We start from the raw sequence: 9053 nt of genomic DNA on the forward strand, positions 1-9053 counted from the left end.
TCTGACCATAGTGCAATGAAATTGGAAATTAATGACAAAAGGAACCACAAAACTCCATTAATACATAGAAATTAAATAACGCCCTCCTGAACAACCCATGGGTCACAGATGACATTAAAGAAGAAATTAAACAGTATCTACAAACAAACAAAAATGTAAATACAACTTACCAGACTCTCTTGGTTACACTGAAAGCAGTCCTCAGAGCGAAGTTTAGAGCAGTGAACTCAAATATCAGGAAAACAGAATGAGAACAAATAAGTGGCCTAATGCCATACCTCAAATTTTTAGAAAAAGAAGAGTAAGTCAAGCACAAAGCCCAAAGAAGGGAGGAGATCATAATCATCAAGGAAAAAATTAAGGCAATTGAGATGATGAAAACACTACAAAGAATTAATGAATGAAAGAGTTGGATCTTTGAAAGAATAAATAAAATTTATAAAAATCCTAGCCAGTCTAATCAAAAAAAGGGAAAGAAAAAACTCAAATTCATGCAATAAGGAATGAAAAGGGTTGAAATCCCTATAGATCCCATAGAAATTTAGATCATCAGTACCTACGTTGAAAATCTTTACTCCCATAGGATGGAAAACACAGAAGAAATGGACAGATTCCTAGATAAGTATGATTTACCAAAGATGAATCAGGAAGATATAAAAATTCTAAATAGCATAGTATCAATTAATGATATAAAAAATGTGATTAAAAATACACCAACAAAGAAAAGCCCAGGTCCTGACAGATTCACAGCTGAATTCTACAAGAAATTCAGAGAACATTTAAAGCCAACACTCCTCAAACTCTTCAATAAAATTGAAAAGGAAGCAATTCTGCTCCCCTGACCTACTCATTTCTGGAGGCAAGTATTATACTGATTCCAAAAGTAGGGAAAGGCCCAACCGAAAAAGAGAACTACAGGCCAATCTCCCTAATGAACATAGATACAAAAATACTCAGTAAAATACTAGCAAACAGAACAGAGCAAATCATCAGAAGATTGTACACCATGACCAAGTGGGATTCATCCCAGGGATGCAGGGATGGTTCAATATACACAACTCAATAAATTTAATAAACCATATTAACAGAGCCAAAGACAAAAACCATATGATCATTGCAATAGATGCAGAAAAAGCTTTTGACTAAGTCCAACGCTCATTTCTAATAAAAGAAGTACAGAAAATCTGAATAGATGGTTTTTACCTCAATCTGATAAGCCCATCTACGACAAACCAACAGCCAACATCATACTAAATGGACAAAAGCTGAAAGCTTTCACCTTAAAATCAGGAACAAGACAAGGATGTCCACTGTCATCACTCCTATTCAATATAGTGCTGCAAATGTTAGCCAGAGCAATTAGAAAAGCAAGAGAAATAAAAATAACAAGGATAGGAAAGGAAGAAATGAAATTATCATTATTCACAGATGACATGACACGCTACATGGAAGACCCCAAAAATTCCACCCAAAGACTCTTACAATTAATAAACAAATTCAGCAGCATAGCTGGATATAACGTCAACACTCAGAAATCAGTGGCATTTCTATATACAAACAAAAAGCACACAAAGAGAAATTAAAGAAACCATACCTTTCACAATAGCATCCAAAAAATTGAAATACTTAGGACTCAACCTAAAAAAGGAAGTAAAAGATCCATACAGTGAAAATTACAATACTCTGAAAAAAGAGATCAAAGAGGATTTCAGAAAATGGAAAGACATTCCTTGCTCACGGATAGGAAGAACCAACATGGGAAAATGGCCATACTCCCCAAATTGTTATATAGACTCAACATAATCCTGATCAAAATACCATCAGTATAGCTCACAGATCTAGAAAAAAACATTCTTAAAATTCATCTGGAACCAGAAGAGACCCAGAATAGCAAAGGCAATCCTGGCAACAAAAGCAAGGCAGGAGGCATCACATTCTCAGACTTGAAGTTATACTACAAAGCCATTGTGACAATATCAGCATGGTAATGGCAAAAAACAGACCTGAGGATCAATGGAACACACTGGAAGATGCAGCCACAACCACAAATACACTCAGCCACCTTATCTTTGACAAAGAGGCCAAACAAGTTCACTGGAAAGAAGATAGCCTCCTTAATAAATGGTGCTGGAAAAACTGATTCACGACATGCTAAAGACTGAAATTAGACCCATCTATATGACCATGCACCAAACTAAAGTCAATATTGATTAAAGATCTAAATATTAAATCCAAAACACAAAATCTACTGGAAGAGAAATTAAGTAAAAATCTTGAAGACATAATGGGTAGGCAGAGAGTTTATGGACAAAAACCAAACTACACAGGAAGTACTTCAAAGAATCAATAAACGGGATCTCATCGTATTGAAAAGTTTTTGCACATCTGAAGAAATCACCAGCAAAGTAAAAAGAAAATCCACAAATTGGGAAAAAATTTTAGCCAACTGTCCCTCAGACAAAGGACTTCTATCTAGAACATATAAAGAATTTTTAAAAATCAGGCCCCCCAAATTCAAAGACCCAATACAAAACTGGGCATCTTAGATGGACACACACTTCTCAGATAAAGAAATACAAATGGTATATAAATACATGAAAAAGTATTCAACATCATTAGTCTTTTGAGAAATGCAAATGAAGACAACACTGAGATTCCATCTCACCTCAGAAGGAATCACTATCATCAAGAAATCAACCAATAACAAATGCTGGAAGGGCTGCCGGGAAAAAGGTACACTTCTCCACTGTTGATGGGAGTGTAGACTGGTACAACCACTGTGGAAATCAGTGTGAAGATTCCTCAGTAAACTAGGATTAGAGGTCCCACTCAACCCAGCTAGAAGAACTAAAAACATCATCCCATAGCAATATATATGCACCCATATTTACAGCAGGACAATTTTTTATAGCTAAATCATGGAAACAACCCAAATGCCCACAAACTGAGGAATGAATTAAAAAGTTGTGGTATTTTTATATAATGGAATATTACTCAGCTATTGTAGAGAACCTCACTGATTTCTCATTGTACCCCAGAGAGGAACAGTGGTCGGCATGAGGAAAATAAAGACAAGAGACAAGAGCTGGATCAGGTAGAGTTACCTCTTACCTGATAGGCAAGAGGACTGACTTCAACAGTAGGGCCATTTATTTCACACTCTTTCAAAGTTAGTATCAGGACAGGTAATGTTGCCTAGCAACTTGTGACTGTAATTGTCCAGGCAGGATGCTTTTCTCAAGACTGAGGTAGCTTGACCGCTTGAGGCACTGTGGCCCTGTCCTGCCCTCACACCTATGACCCATACCCAGCTCCAGTGGCTCCCAACATATCTCCCTTTTCTGTTTAGTTGTGGAAGTGATGGGGGTTCAGTTGAAGCTGGAAAAGCTGTGCTTGAAGAATGTAGTCCAAACTCCATAACAGTTCGCTTATCAGATTAGCTGGAAACTGTCAGAAATTGTGACTTGAACCTTTTACAGCTAACACATTACTGTAGCATCGCTTTTATACATCTTGTGGTTACTCTTTTCTGCTGGATGTTTAAGCCCAAGTTAAAATGAGACCTGTACAAATAAAAATTTAACTTTTTTGTATGTATCAAGGTCAGTTAAGTCTCCTCAGGAATCACCTTGGAACCAAGTACAGCATCTATAGATCTTTCGTCAGTGTCAACCATCTGGATGAGTCATGGCTATTACTTGACCAAGCTGTTTTCTGTGAAAGCTTGAGAAATTTTTCTCTCATGTTGACTGACTCTCCTTAGGCACACTGTACATCGTAGAATCACTTTCCTCTGTGGTCCCATAATCTCCTTGATCAGAAAATCAGGGACTCAACCAAGTTACAGGATGTCACAGCAGAGGTTCTCTTATGTCCTCAGTCTTCACTGACCTCAGAGGGGGTGGCCAAAATATTGGCTGTGTTCTTAGCCCATTTATCTCTCTAATCTTTGGTCTCCAAACCTCAGTTGTTGAACATCCAGAAGAGAAGATTAATGACATTATATTGCAATGGAGGCAGTAAGCTTAACATTATCTTATCTGAATATCAATTATCTTAGAACATGAAACAGAACTGTTATTTTCTAACAACCATGGATATCATAACATTTGAATCCTCAAAGAATGTTAACAGACAACAGTTACATATTTTTACACAGAAATTTACAAATCAAAACCATACATAACATTGCTACATGACAATCATGATATTTCATAACATACCTAATTTTTCATTTTGACATAACATTACCCTGTTAACTAATTATCTCTAATACATAATAAGCTTTCACCTAATTACTTGTCCTTTAATGGGATCTACATCACAAGTTTTTGTTAAAAGCAGAGGTCTGAATCTGAAGGAAAGTCTTATCACAGTAAGCAATCTCTGCCTTGCATTTTGGAAGACCTGTAGATCAGAAATCATGAATACATTTAATACACCATGACATTAACAATAATGAATTGCCATACACATGTGAAAACCTTTGTTTCTTAATTTAGTTTTGTACCCAGGGCATCTTTTACAAGAAAACCTGCTTTTATTTTTTCTGGAAAATTTTATCTTTTGACTATAACCAAATATTGGGGGTGTCTCCTAAGAGACTATTGAGATCACTGGGGGCTCCTTATTAATGAATAAAGGTTGGCCACTCCTCTATTCACCAATTTGAGTCCTACCCAATAATTTCTCCTCAGCCTAAGGACTATGATTAAAATTCTTAATTTTGATATTATTTGAACCAGCTGGTAACTCAAGTGAAAGCATGTTTCTAAACCTATAACCCAAACTGTACAATGAACAAATGATTCAAAAAAAATTTGTTGAGCTCAAACAAAAAGGGGAACAGCTGTTCACAGAATGACAGACACATAACAAGTACATAGCACATACAAACACACATCTTATAGAATCAGAATGCGGTCACATATATTCTAGATCAAATTGAATTATAGTAACTCTATTATAATTTTTAGAAATTTATAATTGTAAATAGACTAGTCAGATTTTGTTTATCAGTTAACAGAGTTCTCTTATCAAAAAATCTGGATAGAATACAATCCTCAATCTATAATGAATATATATATATATTCTTTGTATTTTATTCTCTTAAGAATTGATAATTTTCAGCTCAGTTATCTCTATATACTGTAACATTCTATATATATATACTCTATATACTGTAACATTCAAATCTTTCATTCCCATTTTGATTACTATTTCCTTGGTCTTCTGGGTTGATTTCTTTTGTTGGCTCGAGGTTGGGCTTATCCACATCCTGTCTGTTTTTGTTTTTGTTTTTGTTTTTCTGGTACCTGGAATTGAACTCACGACGTCATGCTTGCCAGGCAGGAGCTGTGCAGCTGAGCTAAATCCCCAGCCCCTGGTCCCCATCCTGTCAATCAGCTGTAGAGCAGTCTCTGAGGCATCACTGTCACAGGACTGCACATCAGCTCCCCCAGAGGTAGAACCAACTTCTCCAGATCTAAGTTCACGATACAACCAGACAGCATCCTCTCGCAAAACACAAGCATATTCTGGATCCCAAATAAGCTTTTTTGGCTTTACCTGATTGAATTGTCTTTCTGCAGTTTTACTTACATCTTTTGTAAAATTTTAAAAATGTTCATAGATTTCCATTTTCCGTGCACTTTCAAAGAAATTAATTTTCAGGACATTTTTAGGATCATTCTTAAAAGGGTCAGTGCAACGTCTAGGAGCAGACACATAAAGCCTGTTGGGATGTACTTGAAAAAGCTCCTTTAACTTAGTTAGGCTCACTAAATTAATTACCTCTAAAAATTTCAAAACATAAAATGTGCATCTATCCATAAGATGGACTCTAATTGCAGGGTCAGGTTGATGCAGGAGGGAGTCCTCTCCCACTTAGCTACGTACTAGAGCCATTACGTTAGAATAAAACCACTCACACCTGGACACTCCTTGGCAGGTGTCAATACTAAGTAGCAGCTCATTGCCTTATTATCTGGCGCAGCACCTGTGGCACGAAGTCCTGCAGGAAGCCACAGAGCTCAGGGAGCAGGCCTTGTACATCCCACAGCACGGTGAGGGTGAGTATCCCCTCTGCCTCAGAGATTTTTTTTTTTTTTCTGTCTTTTTTTGAGACAGGGTCTCGCTCTGCAGTTCAGGCTGGCCTTGAGCTCACTTTGTAGCCCAGGGTGGTCTCGAACTTGCAACGATCCTCCTACTTCAGCCTCCCGAGTGCTGGGATGACAGGCGTGCTCCACCACGCCCGGCTGCCTCAGAGATTCTTGCCATGAAGATAATGAGGGGCTCAGCCCTTGCTCCCTCCTCCCTGTCACTGTTGCCAGGTCCAATTAGCTTCTGGGTCACCTGGGCCTCAGTCACCAACCACTCAGCCCCCATACCACCCTCCTGGCCCTGCCGTCACCCTTGCCACATTTGGTGCCAGAGGGTGTAGTGCGAGCTAGTGCAGCCATGGCATGGTGAGGCTGGCGGTGGGTGGTTCTGTCTTTCCTCCTTGGGACCTGGGCACTGGCTAGCCACCACCGGAAGGTCTCCTGCTCTCTGGGGCTTCTCATGCCCCATTTCCACACCAACTTGCAAACCTCCACAGCTGTTTCCTCCTTTGCTTCTTGACTGAGGTTTCCTGAGTGTCTCCGCAGCTCCTCATCCGCATCCTTGCCCCCCTCCCCGTGCCCATCTAGCTTTAGTCTTTTGCCAGCCTCATCCCTGCCCCAGGCCGTGGCCCATTGGTGCCCCGTTCTGTCTGACACCCCCGTGCATGCTGTAGCACCCGGAGCAGGGCAGCAGTGAGCTGGGGGAAGGGCGCTGCGGGCAGGGCAATGGGAGTGGCCCTGAGCAGGCAGGTGGGAGGGCGTGGCTGCCAATGAGGCAGCAGCCCCCAGTCACGGCCTTGGGCAGAGAGGCGCTAATACTTCAGGTTCTGGCAGTAACTGTCCTCAGCTTCCATTTTATTGCCTTGGGGCCAACCAAGTTGCTGGCAGGGCCCCAACAGTCCTGTTTTATTCTCGGAAATGTGCTCTACTGCCTGCGCACCCCCTCTCACAAGCGGCCCTGTGGTTACTGCCTCTGTAGCCATGGGGGGTGTGCCCAGCCACCGTGCGATCTGGCTGTCGCTTTCGTTTTGACTGTTGAATATTCTATTTTGCCCAGATTCCAAGCACTGGTGCCATCACGGGACATACATCTTCTCCTGCATCTCCCACACAGGTCTTCACGATGGGACTGTTTGGGATCCTCACAACAAAGTCTTACTGGGCAGGAATATTTAATTCTTTTACAATTTGGACAGCTGATATCCTTCATTTGGTAAGGGTTTTAAGATTTTTAACACATTCTGCAAAACTGTTTCAAATAAACCTCGTTTTTTGTTGTTGTTGTTGTTGTTGTTTTGTTCTTGGTACTGGGAATCAAACTCAGGACCTTGTGCTTGCTAGGCAGGCACTTGTGCTGCTGAGCTATATCCCCAGCCCAACCAACCTTGTTTGTACCCTGGACACACCAAATGAATGCACTCTCCCAGCAGATGTTGCAGTCCTTGCAGTGATAATAGCCATATTTCTGCTGGAAGTGCAAGCGCTTCTTGCTTGGTTCTGTGGCAAATTTCCCTACACAGTGGCAGTTGTGTTTCTGCCATCTCTAGCCCTCCCTGCCACCAGGGGCTGCCCTAGCTTCTGCAGCATGGGCTGTGGGGCTACCCTGTCAGTTTGAGCCTCCTGCCATTCCTACCCAGCCCTTGGTAGTGCGGACGCCTTCCTCACTGCTCCTTTGTTCTCCTCCGGTGCCACTGGTCCCCGCATGTTAGCTGAGGCTTCCTCCAGGAAGCTGGTGAGGCAGTGGGAATGCACAGGCTAGCGCGCTGCAAGGGAGCAAGGGACTCCTGGGTCTCTGGCTCTGCAGGGCAGCATCTGCCACTCTAGCACACACTGAACTGATGCGTCACAACACGGGTCTACCTGCACACTCACATCATGACCGCTGGGCCTGCAGGGGCCCAGCCCGAAGCCCAGGTTCATGTGGGACAGGAGTGTGGCAGAGGAGAGTGAGGCTGGAGGGTGTTCCCCACTGTGGAGCTGCAGCCATCAGTACCCTTGGTGTTGGACAGGGAGGGGAAGACACAGGAGGGAGCACACACCGGGTACCTGAGTGTGCCCAGCACCTCAAACCCCATTGTAGCCATCTGGGCGACCCCCATTATTCGTTGGGGCTGAGGCCATCTCCAATGGGGGTTTCCCAGAAAGGGTCAACTTTTTCCAGCAGCTTTAGACCTACACTCATTATTCCAGTAATACCCTCCTTGACACTTAGTACCAGGACTGCCTACACACATTATTCCAGTAATACCCTCCTTGACACTTAGGACCAGGACTACACTCATTATTCCAGTAATACCCTCCTTGACACTTAGTACCAGGACTGCCAGGTTTAGTTGAACAGACAGATAATGGCTGTGCTGCCCTTACAGGTGTAGCAGAGCAATTCCGGACAAGGAGCCCCTTACATCCACAGCAAAACAAACAGCCTTGTTATTACTCTTTCCTCCAGGCTGTGGATGAATAACCTGAGTGACAGCTGCTGCCAAGGCAGCCCCCTGTCCATAGGAGGGGCCCATATCTGCACAGATCTGAATCATCTCCGGCAACGTAGCCCATTTTCTGTGGGCTCTTAAAGCCTCTTTACACCATTTATTTGCATTTTCAAAGGCCAGCTGCTGGACTACTAGTTTGCTGGCTTCTGTGTTATTTATAATCCTCTCAGTAGCCTGCAATAAGTGTGCCACAAAATTTTGAAAAGGTTCTTCAGGGCCCTGATGAATAGAAGCCAAATTGAGAGCTGCCTCTCCCTTAGAAGGAAGCTCCCTCCAAGTCCTCAAGGCAGCCATCTCGGTTTGTTCATATGCTGGCAGTTCAAAGGTCAGTTGATTGATTGTGGTAGCAAAGGCACCTCCCCCAATTAGCATATCTTTTGTAATGGCTATGTTGTGAATAGCATTCCAAGGAAGTTTCCTTTCCACATTAAACAGTCTCCTGGACTTCAACGTGCTTTAG

This window comes from Chinchilla lanigera, unplaced genomic scaffold (assembly GCF_000276665.1).
Source record: "Chinchilla lanigera isolate Chin_1 unplaced genomic scaffold, ChiLan1.0 scaffold00157, whole genome shotgun sequence".
Classification (NCBI taxonomy): Eukaryota; Metazoa; Chordata; class Mammalia; order Rodentia; family Chinchillidae; genus Chinchilla; species Chinchilla lanigera.